Here is a 26,734-nt window from a genome sequence, read left to right as displayed (position 1 = left end):
CATTAAATGAAAATCGGGACATCCTAAGGAAAAGTGGGACACTCCAGGATCAAATCAGAAACTGGGGCTGTTTCTCTAAATCAGGGACACCCCTGGAAAATAGGGAAACTTGGAGCGTCTGATATTGCACCAATTCTGGCCCTAATGCACTAGCTGTCGATTGTTTTCTGGGCTCAATTCAAAGTGCTGTTTTTGATCTCCAAAACTGTGCACAGTTCATTATCACAATGCCTCTACTGCTACCTCTCCCCATATGAGCCATCCCAGGCCCTGTAGTCTTCATCAGAGGCCCTTCTTCATGCACCCCACCCAAGTGAGGTGAAGACAGTACACACAAAAGAACAGGCCTTTTCAGTGGTGGCCCTGTCTGCAGAATGCCCCTGTATGACACACCTGGTGCCATCCTTGTCAGTCTTTAGGCACCTGGCTAAGACTTTTTTGTTACTCAGTGCTTTTGCTGCTAGGTGCCTCCATCATTAAATGTGGTGGGTAGGTCTGGTCCTTATGAATATGTTACTAGAGGAGCAATTCATGTATTCTGAACTGCTTATTGTTTTACAGTTTTTCAGCTTTTAATTTGCTTTTATTTGTTGTGTTTTAGCTTGTCAAGTTGCTTTGAGGCCTTTTCTTTTGTATAAAGTGACTGATGGATGCAATTAAGCTGGCACAGTGACCTGGCTGTCCTTCCACCTTCTGCCTCCCCATGCACAGAGTTAAGCCCACTGGTCATCAGCCAGGGTTAAGATCGCACCTGAAATGGCATGAAACTGCAGTTATATTGAACAATAAATCAGTATTGTGGTCCCAATTCTGTGGAAATCAGACCTCCCCTCTCCCATTGAATTTAATGAAGATCTTTCAGCTGGCATGCTCATCATCATCATCATCATCATCAGATACTTGCCCTTCATCCTAAGTGTCCCAAGGCAGGTTACAACAATGTTAAAAACAAAGAGGTTTGGCATTCAATACCTCTTCACAGGAAACTGGGAATTGTAGCCCTGAGGGTGGAATATGGGTCTCCTAGCAACTCTCAGCATCCTTGACATACTACAGCTCCCATGGTCCTCTGGGTGAAGCCAAGACTGTAATAAGTGGTTACATGGGTACATGGCGTCATTGTGGCCTGAGTGATTCCAGCTAATCTGGGATAATGTACTGCATGTCATCCAGTGTTGGAGACAATTACGGGAAATGAAGCCTATTAGCATTTGGGTGAGGCTTTGTCTGCTGGTCACCTGAGAGTTCCTAGCCAATCAGGGACCAGCCTTTTCATCATGAGCTCCGGAGATTGCTGTAAGTGGGAGGGCTCAGCATTAATTATTTGCTTTGTAAAATACATTCCCATTTTTTATCTCCAGAGGCAAAATGAACACCATCCTTATCACTTTCAGGTTGTGTGTTTTTAAAGCATCAGCACTGGAAATGAAAATGAATCTATATCAGGAAAGCATGAAAGAGTAGTACAGAATTCAAAAGCAATTCCGTGGTTTCTTCTTATCATCATTGTTTCAATTCAACATAAGTTATAGCTGATATGAATAGGCCCTGATTGCTTACCATATGATGCAAGCGTTAATACTGGCATCCGCTGGAATGCAAAGGCAGAAACTTTCCTCCCCCAGCTCTTTTCTAAAGGAAGCAGTACTTGAAACGGACAGACATGTTGGGCACTACCAGACATTTCTGCAAATGGCATTATTGCCACTATGTATGGAAACAGTATACCCACAACTAAGAATGAACACTCTTCATTCTATAGGGTTGCTTACTGAGCACCAGTGCAATGCAGTGGCAAGAGGGTCTGATGCAGAGTGGGAAGACCTAGGTTTAGATCCTGACCCTGACATGAAATTTACTGGGTAACCTTGGGCTAGTTGTGGGATGTGATCCGTGAGAGGCAGTCAAGTACAACATTCCTGGTAATGCTAGAGAAGACATGCGAGGGAATGTTTGGTCCAGCCTGTCGAAACTTCCTGTTTCTCCTGGCTGGAGCATCCTTCCTTTTGCATGTGATAGAAGGTGGGCGTGACCTAACCTGTCCAGGTAAGAAAAGGACAAATCACGCAGCACACCTCCCTCTTTTTTCACTTCCTTCTTCATTTGACCAGCTTTTTAGTTAGGACTGCTCTGCTAGCTCTCAGCTAGCAGAAGCACTGGGATTATTCTCCCATATGGGGTAGATCCACATGTACATATTTGTAACTAAGTCTGCCTTCAGGGATCCAGCTGTGAACTGATGTAAGTAAACTTCTTTTGTTGATTTTGAATAAGATTGTGGTGTCTTTATTCTTTTAAGAGGGATTCAAGGGAACTTACCATACAATTCAATCTGAGGCAGACTGAATTGTGTAATAGTGAGAAGCTCACACGAGCCTGCAACCAGCTATCTGCTGTGCATGTAAAAGGGGAATGTAAACTCTGCTAAGTAAAGAAACTTGCTAGCACAAGTTAGGAAGGATATCAATAAACAATATATCCTCTCCTGCTACCCTGAACATTCCCACACTAGTCACCATCTCTCAGCCTGGTCTACATCATAGGGTCGCTGTGTGGATAGAATTGGAAGGGAATGATCCCTGTATGTCATCTTGAGTTCAGGGTGTATTTTGAATTCATTATTAATATGGATCTCCTAATGATTTGTGTGAACACATGGCTCCTGGTGACCACATCTCACAGCCACACCTTCTGGCAGCTACACATTTGGAGTTAGTGACAAAGAGGGTTCAAAATGCATATAATTATATATATTCTCTCTCACAAGCAAGATCAGAATCCAGCTCTTTCCTAAATCCCAGGCTGGACCTAGAACCATTTATAGTAGGGTTGGGACAGCTGTGACTATCCAGATGTGGCACAGTCTTGCTTTGCCCTGTCACTGCTGTGACACAACTACCACTGGTGGAAAAGCGGCAATGGCACCAGTATTAAGTTCTGGTGAGATCTAACAAGATTTTGCACACTCTGTGAAATTTCATGAGATTTCAGCAGGAAGTGGTGGAGGCAGTGGGGCGGATGGGGTGCCTGAGGGGCGCCACCTCATGGGGTTTCTGCTGCCTGAGGCAGCTGCTTCACCCTGCCTTATGGGTGGGCTGGGCCTAGTCAGGGATGATGGGAGTCTTAGCCCAACGACATCTGCAGAGCCGCAGTTTCCATGTCCCTGATTTATAGCAAAGTTCTATAAAGTGCTATCTGCATTCAGCACAAGCATGGTTGCTTGTGGTCAGTCAGGAGGCATGATCCTGCTCTCACATTTTGATGTATTCATTGAATACATGGGGGCGTTCATAGGAACACCCCTTGCATTGGTAGGGGACACCTGTCACAACAAGAGGTGCATTGCTACCTGCCAGCACTGGGCAGAGCCAAAGGAAAAAAATGTGGGGATTAACAAATCCTAATTTCCCCTTTGTACTCAGCGGTGGAGCAAGCCGATCGGGTGTCTGCATGCATGCCCTCAGCTTGGGGGCAGAGCCAAACACCCACGGGGGCGGGGCGAGCCTGAGGAGTCTGCCTGCCTCCTTCCACTCAGCCACCCTACAGCTGAGGGGGAGGAGGTGGGCAGACTGCTTGGGGCAGTGCAGAGCCTGTGGGCGCCCATCCACTGTGTCACTCCCAGGAGAGATGCATGTCTTGGGCGCGCTGCAGGCCCCACAGTGAGTGCCACCCAACATTTTGTCACCCCCTCAGTAGTGACACCTGGGGCGGACCACCCCCACTCCACCCCCTTCCTCCGCCCCTGTTTGTAGTGTAGATTAATTTCTAGACACCCTCTCAAACCTCCATCCAGACAATCAAGAGGCATTATTAAAGTTCAAGCCTGCAAAAACATCAAAGAAGGTTATGATGCCAAGTTGGTAATGCTGTGTGTGTGTTGCTTGGGTAGAATCCTGGGGACCAGGTAGAGAAACAGCCAGGCTTGCCCCTGGTCCCTGCTCCTGGGGTTGCCCAACTCTGGTCTCCTGCTTAACAAGGCGGCTGGCATTCTCTGTTCCGTCCTTGCTTTTGCTTCTCACCCTGGTGCAATTTCCATCCTAACTCAATTATATTATTATTACAGCGTGTCACTTTGAGTCGCTTTCCCCCTTATTGGCATATGGCTCTTTTCAGTTTCATTGCTAATTCTTTTCCAGTGGACTTGTTTAAAACATACTCATTTTCTCCTTAGACTCGGTGCTGTTCACGCATCACATTTCAGTGATGCCTCGCTAGCTTCCTCGGGAGGAGGAGGAGGAGGAGAGAGGGAGCCAGGGAATCGCCTGGTGCGGCGTTGCATTTGCTCGGGTTTAGATGCCAGATTGTCAAAATACAAACTAGATGGCAGAGAAAGGTGAGCTGTGCCCCCCATCTGTCAAGAATTTTGCATAGGAGGCGGGTCCCAGCTGAACCTCGTCCAAGGCTGTGGGCAGAAGCGGAGAGAAGGAGCTCAGCAATGCGCCGAAAACAGCCATCTATTAATAACTTCCTCGGTGTTTAAATGTCTTCCTTTTGACAGTGCGTGGTCCTTTTTAGCATTTGCTTTCTGGATGGAAGCTAAGAGGCTTCTGGCAAGATGGGTCTCCCCCCTCCCCCCGCTTCATTCTTTTCCTCATCCCAAGACTTCTCAGGCACTGAACATTTGGCGGCGATAGTTAGGGGTGTCTTACCCATAGAGGCTAGTGGTGTGGGGCGCCAGGGCGCCAAGTTCTGGAGGGCGCCAGGGAAGAGGCGGAGGCTGGATGTGGAGCCTCCCATCATCAGCTTGCCGCCCTCGTCCTCCTCCGCCATGCCCCGCAGAAGCAGCGCCGCGCCTGGAGCCTCCATCTGCTGTGGCCACCATGGCATGAAGCGGTCAGCTGAGCCTGGAGGCGCCACAGCCAGCGTCTGCCTCTTCCCCTCTGGAGGAACCACCCTCCAGCTGCTGCCCGCCTCCTCCAGCCCCACTGGGCTCTGGGAAACCGGAGGGAGCTTTGCAACACGGTTGCAAGACAGCCCTGGGGATAGGAGGGTGCTCTGCATCACAGAGATGTGCTAGATTCAAGCTCTTTGGGGGCAAGGCAGCTTCGGAGATTGTTCAGGGCTTGGAATCCAGATTTGATTGATTTTAGGGTCGGGAAGGAATGCAGGAAACTTCCTTTTACTCAGAGCATTGCTCCGTCTACCTTCTACCATCTACCCAGTTTAAGTAATTGACTTGCAGTAGCTTCTCTTTGCTGGAGACTAGACCGATAAGGCAAATTGAGCACTATCCCAGCCGGCCTTCAACCAGCCCCCGCCTGGCTGCTTTCTTACCTAACAACCAGTCCAGAAAGTGGCCCTGCCTGTCAGCTTTCTCCTGCTCAGTCTCAGTGTTACCCTTGTAGGATTCAGCAGGGAGGAGGAAGGGGACAGGACTAGAGTTAGTTTTCTCTGTCTCTCATTGGCTCTGGAGCCCCCTACTGTTGGCTTCCTTGACTTCTGCCATACTTGCCCCAATGCACATTGGTTAGCATTGCATCTCCAGGGGTTTCAGACAGTCTTTCCCAGTCCCACCAGAAGGGGGCTGGGATCTAGCCTTCTGAGTGCTAAGCAGATGTTCTAATGCTGAGCGTTGGCCTTCCCCTGAAGCTCCCATAGATTGAGTTGGACTAGGACTGAACCGGCCATGAGACAAGGTGAGGCAGCTGCCTCAGGCAACTTGAGAGGGGCAGCAGGCTCATCCATTATGTATCGCTGCCGTCCACTCCCCTACAGAAAGAGGGAGATGCAGTGGCGGGAGAGGTGACTGAAGGGCAAAGGTTTCAACCCATCAGCTGCATCTCCCTATTCCCTGAGAGATGGAGACTCAGCTTCTGTGAACCAAGCAACCCTTACTGGTTCATAGATGGTGTGTTTTTCCGATGCTGGTCCTCATTCCCACCATGACCTCCAATATTCCTCAAATGAAGATCAGTATTGGGAAGAAGGGAGACATGATGATCATCTCTGGGATGCTGGAGGCATGAGGAACCTCAAGTGTACATTAAAAAGCACCCATAACAAACTACAATTGGGGAGGCACCTATTTCTGATTCATCTCAGATAACAAAACACTGTGGCCAGCCCAGTGTTGACCATTTAGCTCAGTGTTTTGTACGAGCAGCAGCTCTCTGGAGTTTCAATCAGGAGACTGTGGGGATTGAACCTGTGACCATCTGCATACAAGAAAGAACTACAGCCTTTCTTACCTGTCTGATTGCTCTCCTTTCCCTGTAGTATGCAGTATGTCTAACTTGCTTGGCACACTTTCTTTTATTTTATTTTGGTGCTGCCGTCTCTTTCTCTCTCTGGCTCATGGTCGCCTGGATAGTGTGCACTGATCTCTGGGAAGTTACATGAATGGTGCTCACCCATAACTGTCACTCTGCCACAATTCTGTGTCAAAAGCTGTTTTCTGATTTCTCAGTGTTTTGTTGTTGTTTTTGTCATCTGCAAAAAAAAAAAAAAAAGGCTTCCCTTTCTCTGCTTCATTCTCTGGGCACTTTAGAATTTAAATGTGTTGGGGTTTTGAGCTTAACTTATCATTGTGAAATGGCTGAGTGTGTGTAAATGTGGTTCTCTCCCCTTTCTTTCCACCAACCCTTCTTTAGCAACCTGCAGCCTCCCTGGCTGCCCACACTTGCTATTCTTTAAAAGCCCCATGGGAGGAATTAAATTCATGATGTCTTATGTAATGGGTGGAGAAAGTGGAAGATTTGGGACAGGTAAAATAAAGGGCTTCTTTATGCAGCACATGAACTTGCTCTCACAAGAAGAGATGGTCACCTGGGTGGCTCCCAACAGAACATTAAAAACACAATAAAACATCAAAAATTAAAAACCTCCCTAAACAGGGTTGCCTTCAGATGTCTTCTAAAAGTCAGGTAGTTGTTTATTTCCTTGACACCTGATGGGAGGGTGTTCCACAGGGCGGGCACCACTACCGAGAAGGCCCTCTGCCTGGTTCCCTGTAACCTCACTTCTTGCAGGGAGGGAATCGCCAGAAGGCCCTCAGAGTTGGACCTCAGTGTGCGCACTGAATGATGGGGGTGGAGACGCCCTTTCAGGTATACTGGGCCAAAGCCTTTTAGGGTTTTAAAGGTCAGCACCAACACTTTGAATCGTACTCAGAAACATACTGGGAGCCAATGTAGGTCTTTCAGAACAAGTGTTATGTGGTCTCGGCAGCCACTACTGTTTTTGAAAGCAATTACCCGACCACCCTTCATCAGCTGACGAAGCATGTTTGCAGAATGAAAAATATTCAGCATAGCATTAACTATGGGCCATGACTCCTGTACAAACTCTTAATTCCTCCTTTGCTGTGCCCTTTGATATCCATATGAGAAAAATGTCGACCTGCACTTAAAGCCAAGATAAGCTTCCCTGTTTTTCCTGTCCTTTTTGCAATGGGAATCTGGATGGAAGACGGCAGGAAGAGGAGATTGGCGTGTGGGGATGGCATTGGGAGGGTAGGTGTAAAGTTATGGGGAAGAGGGGGGTGTCACATCCCTAAGGACATGGATGAGATGCTGTCAGGGAAATTACACTGGTCATGAATTATCAAAAAGAAGGGGGCATTTATTTATTACTATTTTTTTTTGCAAACTCTGAAGTTTCACAGCTGTGTAAAACTATGAAAAGCAACAACAGCTAATATCCTGAATAGCTCAAGGGGGAAAAGCCCCCTGGGGAAAAAAATTGGCAAATAAACACTTCCTATAGCTCAGTCATTACTGGCACTGGAAGATCTTGTGAGCCACTTTTTTAAAAAAAGACAACTTTTGTCCTTTTGAAACATCATTATTTGGCACAATTTATTTATTTTTTGACAAAAAAGATATTTGGGTAAAGAATCAGCATTTCAAACAAGAGAGATTCGGAGTGAGACAGAAGCATTTATGAATAATGAAACATTTCAAATCCATCTGGTTTCCGAGACACTTTCTTTTTTTAATTTTTGTTGTTGTTGCAGCCAATTATATCGCACGCTTGAGTGATAAGTGGTTGCATCCTCAGGCTTATTCCTCGGGCTTAATTTCTACAGCGATAGTTGTTTCCAACCTGAGAGGTTAGTGGCCATATGGAAGCCCAATATGGCAGTTAATATTACACTTGTAATACAGTGGGAAGTTGATTCCAGAAATCATAAATCCATAATGTACTAGACTAGACACTGAAACCTGGGGGGGGGGGTGGGGGTGGACAAGACGGAGGTGGATTGTTTCAAGAAATTTCCCAGCGAAGGCTGATCCTTTTTTTTTTTTTTTGGTAGTTTTGAGGATATTCCAAAATAAAAATTAACTAAGAGGGTTTTTTTGGACAGCTTTTCATTTTGAAGATGTACTCTGAAGTTCTTCAGCTATAAAAAGTCCCCCAGAGCAGATTACAAATCATTAAACTAAAACCTAGTCTTTGATCTCAGGATTGCAATAATCAAAAACACGACATAAAAGGAAAATTCCTGGGAGGGAGAAGGAAATAAGTAGGCTCAGGTTCACATGCTTAATTACAAGTTGTTGTAATGATCAGCTAGGATGAAAAATTTCAAGGAAGGGAGGCAGCAAATGTTGCTGGACTCTCAGTGCACCACTGCAATTGCCCTGCCTCTCTTACTACAGTCTGATGTAACCACATAAAAATTGCTTTGTGGGGGCAATGTTTGGGAAATGCCCACATGTCCAGAAATAATCTTAATGATAGCAATATAGAAATGGAGGTTTTCTAACATGTTGGTGTTATTCTGGAAACATTGTCAGACCACTAACGAGTCCAAAATCTGGGGGGAAACACTGCAAAACCCTGGTGACTTTCTTAGTGGGAATAAAAGTTGGAATATGACAATAATACAGATCTTGTATTAAGTTTTGTGAGTGAAAACACAGCATTGGGGTGGGCTATAGCATTTCAGGTTACAAGTGACTGGCTGCAGATTCAATGCCCCATACCCCAATATAAGAAACCCACTCTTTGATGCGAGGGGGATGTGTATATTAGGATATAATATTCAATTCAAGGCATGTATTTTTGCAAACCTACAGTCTTGTTTTGTGCATCGCCAGCAATATCAATGTAGCGTAAAGCACTTATTTTATGGTGTACTGGCTATGCTGGAAAGTTGCATGAATCTAATAATTCCAGGCCAGTAAAACAGTTTAAAAGCTTCCGTGATCAACCTGAAGTTGACCTCTTAACTCTTGAACAAAATGTGCTTTTATCAACATGAGCTGCCACACAAATTTTGAAAGGAGGGAAAAAAAATAACAAAAAGGAAAGCAAATAAAATGTGCCCATACCTTGAGAGGTAAAAAAAAAAAAAAAAGAGTTAGAGGAAAAAAATGATACATTAGATGGCATGCCTTAGGCAAAATCCAGAGTCAGGAGGGATATATATATATATATGGTACATACAACATGTGTACAATTTCTGTATCTGAGTATACAAATAGTTGATCTGTACACTCATACTGTCATCCATATGTAACCTCCAATAAGTGTGAACCTGTGTATACAATAACTGAGCTGTACGAATCAACAAGGGCACACAGTACTGCTCGCCCAGAGATGATTTGTACCTGTGTTCAGAGTAACGTGTGAACAAATCTAGGGCAACAAATTAATCAGTCGTGGGCTGAGAATGAAGATACATAAATGAGGTTGTGACCAACTCTAGAAGTTTGTTCCATCAAAATTCTTTGGATTGCCCTTGAAAATCTTCAGGCATTTTGTCTCTGAAGGAACTTCCAAAACCATGTCAAATTTTACTTTAACACGAATGTACGAAGCTGCCTTTTACTGAGTTTGAGCTCACTGGTCATAATTTTTTGGGAGTGCAATCTGTGCTCTGGTCCATGGGGTCATGAAGAGTCGGACACAACTAAACAACAACAACAACAACAACAACAACAACAACCTGTGTACAAGAATAGTTGGCCAGTACAATCATTCCCACATGATGTTCAACAAGTGTACAGTCTACATACCCGAGAACACAATAATTGAGCTGTGTACACTGTTTTACGCAAACAGTTGCACACGTGTAGAGACAGCTTCTACTTGTGTTCAGTTGAACATGTGAGCAGCCCTACTGAGTTCTGGCAGCAACATGAGGCGAACACAAGTCCACTTCAGAGGGGAACTTATTTGACTGGGCAGGGTGCAGAAATATATGTACAGAGGGGAGACTATGGAGCCTCTGAACGGCGGATTGAGTCAGTTCAGGGAACCACTGCTCTGTGATAAGGAAAGTGCTACATTTTGGGACATGGTACTGTGAGAGGGAAAACTGTTGCCTTCTCTATCCCTGACCCCCTTGATGGGGATCTCCCTAGGAGCATGATAGGCAACTTATTTTAATATAGAATTTTTAAATTGTTCTAACCTGTCATGGTGGATAAGAAATTGGGAAATGACCATTGCTGAGTGGTAGAACATCTGTTTTGCATGCAGAAGGCTGCAGGTTCAATCTGTGGCAAGGGTGAACAAAAACTCCCTGTTTGAAACCCTGGAGAGCTGCTGCCAGTCAGTGTGGACAAGATTGAGCCAGAGAGACTCAGTGTAAGGCAGATTCCTATGTTCCTATGTTGTCATTTTGCTAAAAGATAATTGATATTAGTCCTCTTTTAAGCTGGCATTCCCCGAATGTTGGATCCTCTTGCCCTTTAGTCCATGAACCGAAGATCTCAAACCAGCCTTTTAATTTAACGTTTGGCAGACTTTCAGTTGCTGAATAGGAGGGGAAGAAAGGGAGGAGGGAGGGAGTTTGCAACTACAAGGAAGGTGGGAGAAGGAAAATGGGGGGGGGCGTAAAGAGAATGGCATTCGTTGGGGGGGAGAGGGAAAGGACAACCCTGTCAAAAAGCGACGAGTGATCCGCTGCCGGCTTTATGCTATTCATAGAAAATGCCAGATTCTTCAAATAGTAACCACATGTACGATGCGTTTGCAGGCTCAGTGTTCTCCTGCAAAACAAAACAAAACAAAAAACCAAACCCAAGACATTCTTCATCTTAACATGCCATCAAAAGCAGGGAAAATATCATCCAAGCCTTCTAGGCTTAACCCTCAGTCCCTTGATTGTTAAAAGTTTAATTCAACGATTGTGGTGGTGGTGGGGTCGGAATGGGTGGAGATGGAGATAGAGGTAATAATACTCCGTTTTGCTTCTCAGGCTTTGCTAATGGAGCTGCCTAATGTTTGCCAATCATACATCCAGTCAATTAACGGATCTGTTTCCACGCCATTTTTATTCATAGCCGTGAAATCTTGAAAGCAGCAAGATGACAGCTGACATTTCTGATCTCATTTGCCTTGAGAGAGGGAGACAGGAGTGCACAACTCTGGGATGACTCAGGCATTGCTAAAGCAGGAATCACTGGAATGTCTGCATTCAGGAGAATATGGGCTTTATTATCTGTGCATTGGTTTGGCTCTTGAGCTGAAAGCTGAATTCATTCTAAAGATTTTGCTCCTGTTCCCGTCTCTTCACTAACTTCCCACGCAGAGAGGGAAGTTTCACACCATATGTTTAAAACACTGTGCTACCACTTTAAACAGCCATGGCATTTCTCCAAAGGATCCCAGGAGTTGTGGTTGATTAAGTGTGCTGGGAGCTCTTAGGAGACCAATATTCACCTCTCTGAGCTACAATTCCCAGAGTTCCCTGAGAAGAGGTACTGATTGTTAAGCCACTCTGGTTATGTCTTCATTCCAGAGGGGGGCAATATCTGCCCTGGGCACTAAAATAAACCCCCCCAGAAGGCTATTTTGGCATTAAATAGTATATAAATATTGTCATTGGTTTGAGGGGTCAATCTGAATGATAACTGTGGGTCCCTTTCAGGCCTGTGGTTCTGTATCAAGGAGGCTTGGAATCTAGAAGAAGCTGCATAACCAGTCAGACAAGTTGCTTTGGGAAATAATGGCCTTTGCCATTTGCATGTCCAAATAAGTTGCCCAGTTGCCATGGAGACAAATGGCTGGGCCTTCTCCCACCTCACCTCACCTGGCTGGATGTGATGGCATCCCAGGAGGGAGAACAATAGGCTAAGGGGAGCTGTGTGAGAGGTTTTAGTTGATGCTGGAAGTTGGAGAAACAGTGGTTTGTCTTGCTGGACTGCAGGCTGTGGTCTGGAGATCTACCTAGGGCCCTCATAGGGCAGCCAAGATCTGTAGAGTGTTACTGCTGTGAGCAGTACATCCTTTGCTTCGGCTGTATATATGTGTGAGAATAAAACCATAGATCCTAAAGACACTGCAAACTCCACTGACCTTCATTCCAAGGAAACTAAGCCCTGGGTAAGCACTGGAACACCTGGAATTTCTAGCCACTTGGAAATTGGGGTGCATGCAACAAAACAACAATAGTCTGACAGCTGAATGAAATGCCATTTGGGGCCCAGTTCTCACACTTTTTGAAATATCTCCTGCTCTTTTCAGGCATCAGAAATAGAGAAAAAGAGAAAGAGTGAGATAAAAGCATTGCCATTAAAATAAGCCACTATTGACAAACCTCACCTTTGTTCAGTTTTGCTCAACCTTCCAGGGCCTGGGTTTTTGTTTTTTTTAAATGAATATAGGGGAAGGTCTCTCATACACACAGGAAAGAACAAAATGAAGATGTTGCTTTCACTCAGAAGACCCAAGAGACCTGCCAATGGTAGAGAGGTTTGGCAAGGCTTAGCCATGAGAGGGTCCAGACCCCCGCAGCCTGGCTTTCCTGCGATGAAAAGAGATTTACTGTAGCTGTTGTAAAGGCGATTTGTTTTAGAGGAAGAAAATGAAACAAGGGCCCTTATTCAGAGCTGGTGGCCACTGAGTTTCTGGAAGGATTCCTTGGCTGCCTCTCAGCCTCCGAAAGCTCCAACTGGGTTTTGCAGTGTGAGTCCAGCTCAAGACAAAAGCAGCAGGAGCTTTTCCCATCCCATAGACAGTATGGAATAAGTGCTCTTTTTAAAGACTGCTGAAAGGAAATATTGGCTGGACACCCACTCTGGAAAAGAAAGAATGAAAAGACAATCATTTTGTGAGGGTGTTGAAAGCAGAAAAGGCAACGGCTGTGAATGGGAAAGAAAGTCCAAAGGAAAACGAGGGTGTGTGAGAGAGAGATTTGAGGGCTGTGTGGTAGAAAACCTGACCTGCAACCAAGACTTAAAACCTTCTGACATTTACATATTTGGGGTTAACTCATGGAAAGCTTCTGATTGTGGTTGGGACTGGCACTCATCTGTTGCTGCCTAGTGGAAGGTCCAGGGCAGACAAAAGGAAGGTCTTATCCTGTTGAACATGCAATAAACAAGCAGCATTCACTGCTGTACGGTATCACAAGAGGTTCTGGCTTAGATGGATCTGAAGAAGGACCAGCCAAATGCATGGAGGAGAGATTTATTGGTGACTACTAGCCAGGAGAGTTGGATTGATGCTCTTTGAGAACCTAAGAGCCCTGTTGAATCAGACCAATGGCACATCTAGTTCAGAATCCTGTTCTCACAGTGGTCTCCTCAATGCCTATGAGAAACTCTCAAGCAGGATGTGAGCACAAGAACACTCTCCCCTCCTGTGGTCTCCAGCAATGAGTATTCGGAAACTTTGCTCCCTTGAATTCTGGAGGCAGAGCATAGCATCATAGCTAGTAGCCGTCAACAGCCTTCTCCTCCATGAATTTGTTCAATCCTGTTTTAAATCCACCCAAGTTGGTGGCCATCACCACTTCGTGTGGGACAGAGTTCCATTGTTCAACTATGCATACCATCATACATTCCAAGGTCATTGCCGGAAGTTATGGAAGTGAACCTAGAGGCTCCTCCCTAGGAAAAAAACCCCAGGAAGCTCTCCCTAATCCAGTGCTCAGATGTTTTGGACTACAACTTTCATCAACCAGAGGCAACAGCTGTGATCTTGAAGGAAGCCAAAACTCTTCCTATGAAGGCAAAATCTCACAGGGTTCCTTGGTAGCATATCCCTACCCTCTTTGACAAAACTGTGCAACGGGACATTAAATGGGTGCATCAAAGTCCTGGCATATCTTTTTATGAACCAATTACAGATCTGCTTCACTTCCTACGAACTGAAGAAGCATAAGAAAAAGCACAAGAAGAACTTGCTGGATCTGACCCATGTCTCCTTTAGCCCAGCATCCTGTTCTCACTGCAACTGGTATTCAGAAGCATCACTGCCTCTGGGAGCAGAGGGAGAGCATAGCCATCATGGCTAGTAACCATTGATCACATTATCATCCATGAATTTGTCCAATCCTCTTTTAAATCCATGCACAGTGGTGACTGCCTCCCGGACAAGCAAGTTCTATAGTTTAACTAAGCATGCCTGTCTTTGTGACAGACAGACTGGACTTGAATCCAGAGAACCTTCATTTCCAGCATTCTAGTTTGCTGACATTGACCAACTCTGCTGCTTGATCAAATCCACTTCAGCCCAACTTCAGGAAAAAAAAGCTGCTAACTGGGTCTCGAGGAGGCTGGTGTTGTTGCCAGGATTCTGCTCTATAGCAGTGCGTACAAACTATGGACAACTTCCCACTCCTCTGCAGATGGCAGGCACACTCTCTAAATCACAAGAAGACCTTGAACTTTTCACCTCAACTTGGCATGCCCCTGAACTTCCGTTCTTCCCCACCCCCACCGCCCCACCATCTATCCCGGAGCCATAGGGGGAAGAAGCAAAATTTATACTCACATGCCCTTAAATTGCTGACATTCCATGTTTACAGAAATTGTTTACACAGAAAATTAATCAGTTACGGTTTTAAATTTTAATTAAAGAATGCTTTCTGGGGTTATTGCAAAACAGACAAAAGCCCATAAAATGTATAGGCTGTGTTGTTCTTGGACCAGGGAACAGGCTGCTGATCAATCATCCATGAGATGGGGGTGTGTGTGCATCTCTCTCCCCCTCCATCTTTTCCGTTTAACACAACACTCTCCACTACAGCAGCATTATTTCAAGGGCCCCTTTCAGAATAAAAGCAAGAGTGACTAATATTTACAGACAGCGGGCCATAAAATGTGTATTTGACTGCCCAGGTTTATTGTCTTTAAATGGGAGAACGAGCAGGGAATCAATCATGTATAAGACCCCCCCCCCCACAGAATCTTTTTGTGTTTAATGTAACGCTTTCTACTTGAGTGATGCTCACCATCCCCACCCCACCCCTCAAATGGGGGGGGGGTGTTGGCAAATTTCACTTGAGCCGAGGCTTAGGGGTAAGTTGTGGGAGCTGACTAAAGCCAGGATCAAAGAAAGGCTAGCTTTGACAAACCTCCAGATTCTTCTCAGAATCAGATTTTGATCTGAGCTGGAGCAGAATATCTTCCTCGTCCCTGACATTCCACCCCACCTCCCATAGCTCTCACAAAACACTGGAAAGATTCACACCATACATCATACCTTTAAAGTACTATGATACCGCAAGAGTCATGGCTTTCCCCGAAAGAATTATGGGAGCTATAGTTCATTAAGGGCTCTGAGAGATGATTTCTAAACAACTTAGTAAGTATGTAAATTAGTTCAGCAATTCCTAAATTTCCACTATATTCCGCTAGTGATGCAAAAGCTCAAATATAAATGTGGAAAATAACAGGGAAATGTCAGGGAAACAAGAAACTGTTATGTCCATTAGCTTCAATGGGTCCGCTGTGAGGATAACTTGGTTGGATCCAGCCCTTTATATCCCCACCCCCGTGATGTGGGCAATTAAGTTATTTGCAAAGCCCTCATGGCCCTGGCCAGATTTAAGGAGGTGAATTAGAGGATGACCTTCTGTCAACCATTTTTTTAACCTTCAGCAATTTTTTTTCCAGCCTCACATCAGTGAGTTGTTGAAGTTGTATCAGACTATTTCCGGAGCACACACACACACATGCACAACTTCACCTGCTGAAGTGCTCCCGGTCGTCTTGCACATTAGCGCCGAATTGCCGGGGGAGGGTGTTCTTAAAGTGGCCACTTTGCCCTGAGCAATTATGTACTTAATGATTCAACCATCAGGCAATAAACGGCAAAATCGTTCTCTGACCTGATGTTTAGAGAAGTCACCTTTCAGAATCGGGGACACCCAGGTTAACTTTCCTTAAAAACTTTTATTACGACGGTCCTGACTGTCAATTAATACCTGAAATATTGTCTGTTTCTTTTCTGAAATGACTTCTGTGATGGCTCATGGGCACATAAAACCTCGCTATTATTTTGAGGAGTGTTCACAATGGAAACTGAGCTTCCCTGGCTGAGCACAATTTTGGTGCTAATTAAATATTCTGAATTTCTGTGAAGATTATTGTCACCTATGTAATGGTTCATTGAGTTTACGAGCCACATAGCTTCTTTTTATATATATATTCTCATCAGAATAGTTAATAGGCACTATTCCTTGATGCAGAACTGGGAAGAGGGTTTTTTTTGGTGCTATGGCCACATCTGCACCACACATCTAAAGCACTCTTATACCACTTTAAGAGTCATGTCTTCCCCCAAAGAATCTTGCGAACTGTAATTTGTGAAGGGTGCTGAGAGTTGTTAGGAGGCCCATATTCTCCCCACAGAGCTACAATATCTAGAGTCATTTACCAGTCAATCCCTCTCCTCAAGTACTTTGAGAAGTACTTTTAAAACCCATGGATTCGTGTGCTAAAATGCCTCACACTGGAAGATTTATCAAGTACACAAAGTACTTGTAAGTGTATAGGAAGAGGTTTTTAGTTCCTCTCTCATAACACTAGAATTTGGAGACACACAATGAAGCTAAATGTTGGAAGAACCAGGAGAGACAAAAGGAGGTACATCTCACAGCTAATTTTGGAATTCGCTCCCACAAGAATCAGCGATGACTGACCACTTGGATGGCTTTGAGAGAGAATTGGACAAATTCATGGAGGAGAGGGCTGTGTTCTATCTCCACTGTCAGAGAGAGCTCTAGTTCCTGGGAAAGAAAAGCAAGAAGAACGTTGTTGCACTCTGTTCCCACTTGCAGACTCCAATTGTCATCTGGTTGGCCCTGCGTAAACAGAATGCTGGACTAAGGCCTTTCAGTCTGATCCAGCAAGTCTCTACTTACGCTAAAAGTGTCTAAGTTTGGTAGGACCATTACTAACAATTTTCTGCTCTCTTAGGGTTGCCATATGTCCTCTATTTCCAGGACATATCCTCTTTTTCTTTTCTTTTTTAAGAGAGTCGTCATAGCAATCCATAGTTAAAAGTAGAAGTCTGCAAATATGTCCTCTTTTTTGCTCTTCAAAATATGGCAACCCTACAAAATCTGTCACTGGAGGTGAGCTCCTTAATAATAATGCTGGATCTAGAGAGAGAAAGTTACATTTGTATTATGGGGACGCCCAGTGATTTAGAACTTTTGCAACTTGCTTTCATTGCCTTTTTAAAGAAATCTAAGGTCTGGGGGGGCATAGTGATTGCATGCTCGTTCTACTGTATCATTTGGAAGGCTCAGTAGATAAATGAGATCTTTCCTTTTAGTGATAGTGTACAAGGGTGACACAAGTTTCTCGAATGTTTTGAAAAGGGCAGGCACTACAGCAGTTATATCTGACATCAAGTAGACACTGTGAAGAATGGAAGATCATTGTCCATTAGATGGGGAGTCACCCATTCATGAGAAATCGTAGTTGAAAGGCCAGGCAAAAGTGAGGAATCCCAAGCAAACTCTGCTGTGATAGCTAAATGATAAAACACATCTACCTTCACCACCTTGATTAACATCTCTGAGATCTAAAGAACAGGAGAATTGATCTCCTGTTGTTATTGCTGGACCTCAGGAGTCAACAGCAAAACAAGGGAAAGGGAATGAATATTCCATTTCTTCAGTGCATTAAGATGTTCCTTAGCTTGGCTTTCTGCTTTTGTACACTGCTTCACCATTTACGTTTCACAAACATTTTCTTCTCCTAAAAGAAAGGAAATATTCCATGCCTACAAGCCATGGTGGCTGCATCCACAGCCAGAGATGGAAAATACTTCTGAATAATGTTTGCTGGAAGCCACAGGGGGGGGGGGCAAGTGCTATTATTCTTGGGTCCTGCTTGTGAGATTCCCAGAGGTTGACCTCTGTGAAAAGAAGATGCTGAACTTGATGAGCCATTGGCCAGATCCCGCAGGGTCTTCTCATGCTCTCATTTTTCTGCCTTCTTGTTCAAGGCACTTCAGAATTTCTCTAGAAATCCTTTATAATTTCTGTAGGTACCAGGTTTCAAACTACAGTGGTACCTCGGGTTACGTACTTAATTCATTCCAGAGGTCCGTTCTTAACCTGAAACTGTTCTTAACCTGAAGCACCACTTTAGCTAATGGGGCCTCCTGCTGTTGCCATGCCGCCACCGCACAATTTCTGTGCTCATCCTGAAGCAAAGTTCTTAACCTGAGGAACTATTTCTGGGTTAGCAGAGTCTGTAACCTGAAGTGTATGTATCCCGAGGTACCACTGTATTTCTTATGAAGTGGCCAAGGATAGTGCATATGCTCTTTTCCCCCCAGCATGTGGCAGCCTCCCAGCTGCCTTCACTTCCTGATCTGAAAAAGCTTTGTAGGAGGAGTTCCTTCTTCCCCTGAGCATTGACTGAAGAGAACTGGGAAGGCTGCAGAGTGTGGACCACCAGAGAGGTGATTTGCAGCTGGAAAGAAAGGACACAAGCAACCCTTGGCCACCACAAAAGTAAGGTCACTACATCAAAAAGCACGCAACCCACCCATGGTAACTCACTGCAGTCTCAAGAAGGGATAGGGGAGAAATTCAGTTCAATTTTGCATGTTAATTTTCCCACCTACCTCATTTGCATTTCTTGGAACAATATGTAAAGTGAACACGGCTGCCCTTCAAAATGTGCACTTCTCCTGATTTTGCGATTCAGTTCTCCAACAACAAAACTGTACCAAAATGTGTAAATTAGTAAAAGTGTCCATAAAATTGCATATATTAATGAAAATAACAGGCAAATGTACATTATACTATGAGAAGTCACATACAAAAATGTGTATGTTATGAGAAATTGTAACTTAAATGCTGACATATGTACTTGAGGAATTTTTTTTTAATTGCAGTGATGAAGAACTGTTATGGAGTTTAAGGCTGAGGAAAAGAGAAAAACTGGGGGGGACGGGACGGGACTGAAATTGACTAATTTGTCCATCACTAGTCTCAAGGAAGGATTGAGCTTCAAAAATGAATAAACCTGAGATGGTAGGAATTGAATCTGAGGCATTCACATACAAGGCGTCTGCTATGCCAGGGTGCTATCGCCATTCCCCATACTTGGTCAGTAGTCGCTGGGTAGATTGGAGAGGTCTTTTTAAATTATTTTTTGCCTTGTGGCTGTCTGGCAAATCCCAGTGTTTATTCATGGATGCGTCTCACTCGTGCAGTTGTCTCGACGCAATTTGCATCCCATAAGAAGACGGTGACAGCAAGAGGCTCAACAAAGAAAGAATCTCAGCACAACAACACCGGCATTCTCGAAAGCTGTAAGAGCAACAAATAGACTGGGTTTTGTTCTCTTTCTCGGGGATTTTCTATGCATATTTTACTGTCAGCTTCATGACATTTTTGTCAGCTCGGATTCAGAGGCCAGAGGTGCCCCTGGCAGGTCCAGCAACATTTTTTTTATTCTCCACTGTATTTTCAGGGGAATAAATAAAAACAGAGCAAGAGAGACAGAGAGAGAGAGAGAAAGAAACAATACAGACATGGGCAGAAGTTGAGAGGTTATTGGGAGAGCTTATAAGCAGCCTGTGTGTATATCTGTTGAAAAATATCCACTGAGTGCAAAACATCCCATCAAAGAGAACACATTGGTGTGCTAAATGTATTTGCCCAAGAAATTTCATAAAATTTAAATTTAAACGCACACAGACATAAACATAAAAGGAGGTTTTGACCAAGAGCGATTGCCTTTCCCCCCAATTATATGATGCATTTACCACATACGTTTGCATAAGATTTCTCTTTCACACTTGGAAGCGAATCAGCGCAGAGTAAAATTGTGGAATTAAAATGTTAGTTTGAGGAGTGAGTATAGAGGGATGCTATTGAAAGTTTTTCTCATTCTGTGCTATTAGCTTTGTTTTAATTATGAGCGTGTGAGAGAACACAAACACACACACATTTGATTGATTGATTGATTGATTGATTGATTATTAATGCATTGCAAAATGAGAAGGGCCCTGCTAGTTCAGGGCAATGGTCCATCTAGTCCAGCATCCCATTCTCTCAGTGGGCAATCAGATGCCTCTGGGAAGCCAGCATGAGGACCTAAGGGCAAGAGCACTCTCCCCTCCTGCAATTCTCAGAAACTAGTATTCAGAAGCTTATTGCCTCCGACTTAGGTGATAGTAGAAGAACTAGCACTGATCTTTAAACAACCACCACCACCACATTAGGTGGGGCAGGGTAGTGCCCCATGGCTGCATCAGTGGGTTCTGCTGGTGCACCCATTCAGCCCCAATCTCACCGCTGGCCTGCTCTGTCTCAGCAAGCTGCAGTGATATGGGTGTCAGGAAGACATATCCATAGTGGTACCCCATCCCATGAGATACTACTGAATCTCCCCTCACTCATTCCTCATTTCTAAAAGAAGTTTATGGTTTAAATTTCTTCATTTCAGGTGAAATGTGTGTAGGGTGTCTCTCCCCCTCATCTCAGCACCTCAAATTGGATAAGCATGTCAATGATTGAGTCAATATTAAAACAGAACAGAACAAAAACCCACTGCAATTGAAGTCTAAGTATTGCATCCCATGCTTGAAAAAGATTTTTGTAGCTTCCCATTGCGTGGACAGGCGGAGTCCCCAGATCCTGCGCGGTCCCCCTGTCATGTGGAATAACAACTCAAGACAACGTGCTATGGGATTAAATTGGCCACAACTTTATTAAATTTCAAATGTGGGTAGACCTTGGCTCAGGCATTGGGCGTTCTCCCTCCCCAGTCCCCAGCCGGGGACCTAGGGAGCATCAGGGTTATGCAGTGTGGGGGGGGGGATGGGCCGGCTCTGGAGAACATATGTTCAAGCAGAGATAGCCACCCCCGTAACGCCGCTGCCACAGGGGAGAGCGATGACGACCTTCTGGCGTACGGTCAAAGCCTCCCTTCAGAAAACCCCTTTAACGGGGAACCCTGGTATCGCCGCCGCAAAGAGAAAGATGGACAAAAGGATTCCGCCCAAGGCCTGATGCCGCCAAAGTTGTGACGTTTTGCTACGGGAAAGGCGAAACCTGCCAATGCAGGGAAATTCCTTTCCGGCCCTTTAACAGCGACCTTAACGTAGCAGCGCCCGCATACCTGTGAAGAAAAGTTAACCTGCAAAACCTGTGAGGAAAATTAACCTGCAACATAAGACATTGACTGAGGGTGGGTAGGGTGGGAGAAGCTCTGGAGCCAAGTGAGAATTCCCAGGTAAGATCCTCCCTCCTTTGTGTGGGCAGGTAATCCCTCCCCTACCTGGCCTGGTCTCCTTGGCAACTCTTCCCCCAGGTGGGATTGGACAACTGACTGAGGTAGACGGAGACCTCCAGGTATCCCACCTGAGGGAAGGCAAAGCCTAGCCTATGCTGTTGGAGCCGCTCCAGATCTAGGGGCTGCACGCGTCCACGCAAAGGGCGCCCCCCGTTTTAAGCGGGGAGCGGTCATTAAGCTACCCTCATGAACTTGGAATGAGACATTATAGGAGGAAAAGAAAGACATTTCTGTCTGGAGTTTTAGAAACCTCTCAAAAACACAGTGTGGGAGGTTCAACTTTTCTGTTGACCTCAAAGCTGCTTTGAAACGAGCATTTTGTGTATGAAAGAGTGGGATTCCTTACAACAACCTCTGATCTTGTTGCTAATTTATAGATGGGTAGAGAGTAAAGCTGTGATCCTTCAACACATATGGGATGAACCCCTACTGGATCCAACAGGGCTTACATCTGAGGAGGTATGCATACAATTGTGATGCATGTTATGAAAATGGCTAACATTTAGAAACCTCAGTGACAGTAATATGGATTGCCTGATAACATTCAGTTAATTTATGTTGCACAAAACTGTATTCAGCCACCCAAGTCTAAATTTATTTTTATGAAAACAACCAACATGGTGTTAATACTTCTGAAGAATATACATGCCTTGCTTAGAGACTCAGAGTTGTTGCTCCTGTACCTTGCTTTAAGGACAGAATTTGCATTTGGGCTGGTTACTTTCACCTGCTCAGGTTGTAGTGAGATGAGCAACAGACGCTGGGATTTCTTACTGGTGAGTAGAAGCAGCAGCTGCTCTGACATCACAGAAGGTTTGTGATGCTTTCGCAAGTAGGCTAGAATGCAAAAGAGGTTAGCTGCCAATTTGATGGGGTTGGGGAATTCTGACATAAATTGAATTGGGAGCAGAAATTACCAAAGTTCACTTATTTGCCCCATGTCCAGAATGAAAATCAATGTCCTGAATATGACCAGTATTCACTGTTGTTGCTGCTTTCGGTCCAGAAATGATACATAATTGAATTCAGTTCTCTTCCTATGTGCATTGTATTTCCTTTACATTGAAATGAATGGGGTGGAATAATGTACCGACAACATAATCTATGTAAATAATTGCATACGTTACACATGTGATATAATTTCACCACAGCAGACAGTGAGATGAGTAACGTAGCTGTTGGCGAAGAATGGATTGCAGCAGAACAGAAACAATACTGCATGTGACAAATACAGGGCGGAATTGAAAACAGTGTTTTCTACACCCCTAGTCAGAATCGTATTGTCTAAGGCAGGAGAGAGTGCCATTCTACAGCAGCAGTGGAAGTGCCATGTCCAGATCACAAGAAATAATAGTTCAAATTCTATTATGAACTGGTTAGGCCAGGCCTGGAGTGCCTGATCAGATCAGGGTGCCATATTTTAATGACATTTCAAAAATCTAGAGCATGACCAGAGGAGAATAACAGGGATAATGAGGTTTTGGAAACCAAGCTCTATGAGAAATGGTTGAAAGTATTGGGCATGTTTAGCTTGGGGAAGATTAAAGGAGGGAGATGGCACCTGCCTTCAAATATCTGAAGGGCTGTCATGCAGAAGATGGACTATAACCTATAGGTGGAAATTGCAAGGAAGCAGAGTTTGGCTAAACGTTCAGAGCAGGAGCAGCTAGCATCTTTGGAGGAGATGGAGTGCATTGTGCAGGAGGGCGATCACTGCAATATTTCATATCTGCACTGAACAACGTCATAAAAGTGTGTGTGGATGAAAACACTAAACCAGTTGCAAGGCCGTAATTCATGTTTGTGTTTTTTTATGACATTGGCTGTTTCAGATATGCTGGAGCTCTTGAAGCAAGAACGCAGCCCCAGATTCTACCAAGGGTCCACTCTGGCTTTACAATGGCATACAAAAAGAAAGGCTTCTTCATTCCCCCCCCCCTTCTTCTTTTGCCAGAGTCCAATAACTTTGCTGTCTACATCTGTGAGAAGTACAGCTATCTGGGAAAGTAATGATGGTCAGGGGCTGATGCCCTGAGGACCGATGTCTCTTCACAGCTATGTCTTGTGTGTGTGATTGCAGACTGTTCTGGAAATTTCTTGTGGGGGGAAACAGAGAGAGAAAAAGAGAGCTCCTTCTTTGGAGAGAAGAATAATTTCTTATAGGTAGGACTAGTGTTGGAAAGAACTGAAGATTAAAGATGCTTACCTGTAACATTAATTTCCATTAAAATTCATCAGTATTATTGCGTGAGTCATTCCTCCTGCGTACATTTATACAAGCAGTTCCCACATTTTTGTATGTGGTTTTCACTAGCGCATGCATTTTTACGGACACTTTCTCATGACCATACCCCAGGAATGGCTTCAACTAGCCAGCTAAACCAGGTGAGGGCAGGCAATGAGACTCAACCCCTTCAGTGGGTTAGATACAGGCTCTGGCGGATAGAGGGGACATGAACAATAGTGGGTCTAAGAGTCAAGAAGGTGGTTTCTGCACATGATAAAGAGGGAAGTGAGGAGCAGATGGGACACACCAACCTGGGAAGGTGGCCCATCTAGGAGAAGGAAAACTCTGATCCTAAACTTCTGCTGCCCTGTGGGAGAAGAAAAGGCTAAGGAGTAAAACCTACACAAATCTGGAGTGGAGTCCCTAAGATGGTTGGAAGGGACAACTCCTGGTGGCAACTTCTGCAGTCAAGCTACTGCCAAACATATCTCTGCTTTCCTTTGGACAACATCAGTGAGGCGGACAGTCATCTGAGCAGTGCAGGACCTCCATACACCCACTGCCCAGCCTTGCGCCCCAGAGAGGTCACTATGGTGCTCTTAACACAGCCATTTGACTTCACCCCCAGAGGCACACTCCATTGTCTCTCGAGACAAACAAATGTCAACAAAAATTTGGATGGAGATGTGCACCACAAAATTCAGAGACATGTGAATTGCAACAGGTAATTGTGTTTGGGTTGGTAATTGTTTCAGGAAGCCCCAGCTAAGGAGTTTGGTATTAAAATGCAACCTGGACCAAATTTCTCTCCCCTCTCTGGTTGCTACTGAACCCCAACTCATTTGCCTCTATGGAGGCAACTGGATGTCAAGCACTATCATGTTGTGTGTGTGTGGGGGGGGGTTAATAAAAATAAAAATTAAGAGGTCCTCCATTGTAAACTCCCTTGCAGCGGAAGCTATGGGGAGGAAATTTAAACTTCTGTGTGGAAAGTGGTTCACTGGAATTAGCAAACAACATGAGTGAAACACCATGTTGAATGAGCTTTTGATGATAACGATCTTCCGTTTATATCAAACATTGTTTAGCCAGATGGACGCCAAACTGCTTCAATGTGCTTTGCTGCCAGTGCAAAGCACCTCTAAAAAGCCACTTTTCTCCTGATGAAGTGCAGCTGTCTTGTGGAGGGGGAAGCAAGGCACCATGGGATGGCTGCGAGCAATTCTGGCACCAGCACCTGGCAGCCTCAGGCAGCTGCTGGGGCCCACCAGAGCCCTAGCGGGACCCACCAGCCCCAACATTTGCTCCAGGTCCTCCAGATCAGGAAACTGGGTCTGTGCGCGTCCCTATTAATTCCCCGAATTCCTTGGCATGACACCATGTCAGGCACTCTGGGGTATCATGGGAAATTGTAATGGCAGCTCCCAGCCCCCTTGGAGTGGTGCTTCCACTGACAGGCTATATCCGAGGGCCCCCACCAATCCTTACAAATAACCTGCCGGCAGGTTCTTCCACGGTCCATATATTTGTATGTTCGTGACATCTATGCCCTGCTCTTTAGCCACAAAGGCTCAAGAGCAGCTTTCAGAAAAGCAGTATTGCCCCTGCCCTTAGGCTTGCGATCTGAAAAGACATGGCACACAAGGAAAAAGGGAATGGGAGGAAGGAGGAAAAAGCCAAGCTCAAACACAGGTTAGGTAAAGGTAAATGGACCCCTGACCATTAGGTCCAGTCGTGGCGGACTCTGGGGTTGCGGTGCTGGCATACAGCTTCCGAGGGAGCCAGCATACAGCTTCCGGGTCATGTGGCGAGCATGACTAAGCTGCTTCTGGCAAACCAGAGCAGCGCACAGAAACGCTGTTTACCTTCCCGCCAGAGCGGTAGCTGTTTATCTACTTGCACTTTGACATGTTTTGAATTGCTAGGTTGACAGGAGCAGGGACCGAGCAACGGGAGCTCACCCTGTTGCGGGGATTTGAACCGCCGACCTTCTGATCGGCAAGTCCCAGGCTCTGTGGTTTAACCCACAGCGCCACCCGTGTCCCCCAAGCACAGGTTACAGTTTTCTAACACAGTTAAGAACAACAACTCCATATTTCCACATCAGTTTGCTTAAAAAATATAATCATGGGATTTAAATACAAATTTATCCTATTGTATCCATTTTTGTATACAATTTCCCCTAGCATACATATTTTTCCACAGCATTTTTTTTGTATGTTGTTTTCACTAATATATTCATTTGCACCCATATTCTACCCTAGCATATACACTTTTTGTGCACATTACCTGACTGGGGAACTCCCTTACAGAATTCTAAGAAGTGAAAATTTCAAGAGATGGCTGTGTTTCGGTTCCTGCAATGTTTCGGAAAGTGAGTATTTTGGTAGGTTCGCCTTTAAAATGCATACAGAATCGAATTTCTCTCCCATCTCTAGGGAGAACTCATTCTTCTTGTGCATGTGATCACCTCTGATGGCTGGGATGCCACCTAATTGCAATGAGCATCTGATTCGTCTGCAAACATTTGCAGTACATTTGAAAGATTGCCTTCCCGCCAAGAGTGAATCCAGTCAGTGCTCATAACTGAGAAGCTTCTGAAAACTTTGTTTCGCTTCTGACTTCACAGGGAGAATTCCCCCTGCTTCCCCCTCTTCACTCTTAAGTTCTGCTTCTTGGGCTTCCATTGTTCTATCCGCATCCTGACCCTCCCTGACCCTGCCTTGTGACTGGTCCTGATGGGAGCCCAGCTAGAAGCTGTTACAGCTTCATCGACTGCATGTTTCAGGACAAATCACACGCCAGCCCTGACAATCTTGGCAGACAACCCCATGCTGACATGGTGAGCTAAGAGCAGTGCAACATGCAAAGGGAGTTTTCTGTCCACTGACCACGCTCCGTCTTGTACATTTGCTTTCACTTGCATTAGCCGAAAATGGACTTTGATAGCTCCTGATAAGGCAATGTATACATGCAGCGCTAGATGTAGTTCTTTGCTCTGTTGCTTTCATTGCTTTTCCCATGCTTCCCCCCTCCCCCCAAAAAACCCCAAGCAGAAGCA

Source organism: Podarcis gaigeae (genome assembly GCF_964106915.1).
Source record: "Podarcis gaigeae genome assembly, chromosome: 14".
NCBI lineage: Eukaryota > Metazoa > Chordata > Lepidosauria > Squamata > Lacertidae > Podarcis > Podarcis gaigeae.
The sequence above is the reverse complement of the archived record's forward strand: the minus strand, read 5'-3'. Positions refer to the sequence as shown.